The sequence below is a fragment of the Ambystoma mexicanum genome, chromosome 9 (assembly GCF_040938575.1).
Source record: "Ambystoma mexicanum isolate Mex_15411 chromosome 9, UKY_AmexF1_1, whole genome shotgun sequence".
NCBI lineage: Eukaryota > Metazoa > Chordata > Amphibia > Caudata > Ambystomatidae > Ambystoma > Ambystoma mexicanum.
In genome coordinates this window covers 1,522,106,962-1,522,110,954 of record NC_090931.1, presented here as the reverse complement: position 1 = coordinate 1,522,110,954, position 3,993 = coordinate 1,522,106,962, and the positions used below count along the sequence as shown (strand labels likewise).

The window sequence follows — 3,993 nt, the reverse complement described above, 5'->3', positions numbered from 1 at the left end:
GGGGGAGCGAGAGAGGGCAAGAGAGAAAGAGGGCAGAAGATAGAGTGTGAAGAGGGGGGGGGGGGGGGGAGGAGAGAGGGCAAGAGAGAAGAGGGCAGAAGAAGAGTGTGAAGAGGGGGAGGGAGAGGAGAGAAAGAGGAAGAGGGGGAGAGAGAGGGCAAGAGAGAAGAGGGCAGAAGATAGAGTGCTGAAGAGGGGGAGGAGAGAGGGCAAGAGAGAAAGAGGGCAGAAGATAGAGTGTGAAGAGGGGGGAGGAGAGAGGGCAAGAGAGAAAGAGGGCAGAAGATAGAGTGTGAAGAGGGGGGAGGAGAGAGGGCAAGAGAGAAAAGAGGGCAGAAGATAGAGTGTGAAGAGGGGGGAGGAGAGAGGGCAAGAGAGAAAGAGGCAGAAGATAGAGTGTGAAGAGGGGGGAGGAGAGAGGGCAAGAGAGAAAGAGGGCAGAAGATAGAGTGTGCAAGAGGGGGGAGGAGAGAGGGCAAGAGAGAAAGAGGGCAGAAGATAGAGTGTGAAGAGGGGGGAGGAGAGAGGGCAAGAGAGAAAGAGGGCAGAAGATAGAGTGTGAAGAGGGGGGAGGAGAGAGGGCAAGAGAGAAAGAGGGCAGAAGATAGAGTGTGAAGAGGGGAGAGGAGAGAGGGCAAGAGAGAAAGAGGGCAGAAGATAGAGTGTGAAGAGGGGGGAGGAGAGAGGGGAGAGAGGAAAGAGGGCAGAAGATAGAGTGTGAAGAGGGGGGGAGGAGGGCAAGAGAGAAAGAGGGCAGAAGATAGAGTGTGAAGAGGGGGGAGGAGAGAGGGCAAGAGAGAAAGAGGGCAGAAGATAGAGTGTGAAGAGGGGGGAGGGAGAGAGGGCAAGAGAGAAAGAGGGCAGAAGATAGAGTGTGAAGAGGGGGGAGGAGAGAGGGCAAGAGAGAAAGAGGGCAGAAGATAGAGTGTGAAGAGGGGGGAGGAGAGAGGGCAAGAGAGAAAGAGGGCAGAAGATAGAGTGTGAAGAGGGGGGAGGAGAGAGGGCAAGAGAGAAAGAGGGCAGAAGATAGAGTGTGAAGAGGGGGGAGGAGAGAGGGCAAGAGAGAAAGAGGGCAGAAGATAGAGTGTGAAGAGGGGGGAGGAGAGAGGGCAAGAGAGAAAGAGGGCAGAAGATAGAGTGTGAAGAGGGGGGAGGAGAGAGGGCAAGAGAGAAAGAGGGCAGAAGATAGAGTGTGAAGAGGGGGAGGAGAGAGGGCAAGAGAGAAAGAGGGCAGAAGATAGAGTGTGAAGAGGGGGGAGGAGAGAGGGCAAGAGAGAAAGAGGGCTGAAGATAGAGTGTGAAGAGGGGGGAGGAGAGAGGGCAAGAGAGAAAGAGGGCTGAAGATAGAGTGTGAAGAGGGGGAGGAGAGAGGGCAAGAGAGAAAGAGGGCAGAAGATAGAGTGTGAAGAGGGGGGAGGAGAGAGGGCAAGAGAGAAAGAGGGCAGAAGATAGAGTGTGAAGAGGGGGGAGGAGAGAGGGCAAGAGAGAAAGAGGGCAGAAGATAGAGTGTGAAGAGGGGGGAGGAGAGAGGGCAAGAGAGAAAGAGGGCAGAAGATAGAGTGTGAAGAGGGGGGGGAGAGAGGGCAAGAGAGAAAGAGGGCAGAAGATAGAGTGTGAAGAGGGGGGGAGAGAGGGCAAGAGAGAAAGAGGGCAGAAGATAGAGTGTGAAGAGGGGGGAGGAGAGAGGGCAAGAGAGAAAGAGGGCAGAAGATAGAGTGTGAAGAGGGGGAGGAGAGAGGGCAAGAGAGAAAGAGGGCAGAAGATAGAGTGTGAAGAGGGGGAGGAGAGAGGGCAAGAGAGAAAGAGGGCAGAAGATAGAGTGTGAAGAGGGGGGAGGAGAGAGGGCAAGAGAGAAAGAGGGCAGAAGATAGAGTGTGAAGAGGGGGGAGGAGAGAGGGCAAGAGAGAAAGAGGGCAGAAGATAGAGTGTGAAGAGGGGGGAGGAGAGAGGGCAAGAGAGAAAGAGGGCAGAAGATAGAGTGTGAAGAGGGGGGAGGAGAGAGGGCAAGAGAGAAAGAGGGCAGAAGATAGAGTGTGAAGAGGGGGGAGGAGAGAGGGCAAGAGAGAAAGAGGGCAGAAGATAGAGTGTGAAGAGGGGGGAGGAGAGAGGGCAAGAGAGAAAGAGGGCAGAAGATAGAGTGTGAAGAGGGGGGAGGAGAGAGGGCAAGAGAGAAAGAGGGCAGAAGATAGAGTGTGAAGAGGGGGGAGGAGAGAGGGCAAGAGAGAAAGAGGGCAGAAGATAGAGTGTGAAGAGGGGGGAGGAGAGAGGGCAAGCGAGAAAGAGGGCAGAAGATAGAGTGTGAAGAGGGGGGGGGAGAGAGGGCAAGAGAGAAAGAGGGCAGAAGATTTAGGCAGTAGGCCACTGCTTTTTAAGCAGTCCTAGCACTTACAGATTTGAGTGACAGATCCTACTGCTTTTTACAGTGGTCGGTAATTTAGGTGACGCTAAGACAATTACTCTGCCTGTGTGCTGGGCGGGAACGCGATACGTGTGAGTGATGGGCGCAGATCAATGCTCTGCACTCTGATGAGCCACCGCCACAAACAGTCCGTCAGAGAAGGAATGGATTGCCAAGAGACCATGCATATGGCACAGGATGCGAAAGGGCAATGGCAAGGAGACGCCCGATCCCAATGGAGAATGACTAGCAGTACGGATGCATGGAGCCAGATCATTTATTCATGCACTCGTGCAATGCTTCTCGGGTCGCGCACAGTGAAGGAACTCATCGTCAGCGGCCTGCAAGTCGCTGAAAGGTGAATGCATGAAAGGAATTTCCTGGGCTTGCCGGCACACAGACGTTTGGGGGGCCAAAGACCCTTGAGTTATCCCCCCCCCCGCAATCTTCCTGGGCCCAGACAGGTGCGAAGGAGGGACTTATAAAGAGAGGAGGGGGGGAGAAGAGAGTGATATGACTCCCCTCACCTCAGATACTGCATGGGGGGCGGGGGGTCAGGCTGCAGGCTGGATCCTCTGCATGAACATCGTGACCCCTTCCCCCCGCCACCTAAATCGCGAGGGTTGCCACGTGTGTACCCAGAGAGGGGCGCAGGGCCATCCGTCCGTCCCGCGTCTACTCTTCTCTGCGGCAAGGGGGGCCCCCACCCACCGGGCCATCCAGAGAATGCTTGCGAGCAGAGGCTCTGCTGAGAGGCCTTTAGTAAAGGCTGCCGTGCTGACAGCTGCGCTCTACAGTCAGAGTCTGTCGGCGCCGTGCACTCACCCGTGTCGGCGATGGGGGTCTCCAGCCCGCTGCTGAGGGGGGCCGCGCCGCCTCAGTCAGTCAGGCCGCCGCCGCTCTCCTCAGCACGCGGTACCAGCCGCCAAGCCAAGGTGGCGCTGCGCCGCGCCAACCGCCACCCGCCCGCGCGCGCGCAGCTTCCCCGCTTACTGCGCATGCGCGGCGGGGCCAGTGCACGAACCGAAAAGGCACTTTTCTGGCGGGCATTTTCTAATCATTCTGCTGCGACAGCCGCCGCTTCACACACACGCACACACACACACACAGCGTTATTATTATCACGCTTTCATTTCCTATCGTCTGCCATGTCCTCTCATCTACTCGAAAATAAAAATCCATTTAACAGCCAAAATAGGAGATTCTAAAAAAAAATGTCCTCTCATAATGAATGAAAAGTACATTTGCCAAAAAATGTGGCTTGCCGTTGCATAGCTGTACCCACTTTCTTTTGAGGGCAGTGGGGTTTTTCTCCTCCGTTTCTGTCTTCTTCGATTTGGACTTGTGGAATTTCTCACCCTCAGCCATGTCTGGGTTTTCAGACATCTTGGCAGATTAGAGTCTGTGCAAAAGGGGAAAGGAAGAGGCCCTTACCTGCACAATCCTATAAACAGTGTGATATATTGAGTGGGCACCTCACTCCTTCGAGCATAGTATCAACCGTTGCTGGTAATCTCACAACTGACCCATGTATATTAATGGAGACAGTCTCCCATCTGGGAAGACAATTATATTTCTGTTAAAACACTCTGAAT

The 3,993-nt window shown here is 54.8% G+C and overlaps 1 protein-coding gene across 2 annotated transcripts in view; it reads right to left on the bottom strand.

The window, feature by feature from the left end:
- Nucleotides 1–3,379, bottom strand: part of LOC138489410 (zinc finger protein 34-like) — a 109,215-nt gene extending 105,836 nt beyond the window's left edge. For both annotated transcript variants that reach the window (XM_069617132.1, XM_069617131.1), the window contains exon 1: nucleotides 3,224–3,379. The gene's annotated coding sequence lies outside the window, so the exon portion shown is untranslated. The remainder of the gene's footprint in view (nucleotides 1–3,223) is intronic.
- Between the last annotated feature and the right edge of the window lie 614 nt (nucleotides 3,380–3,993).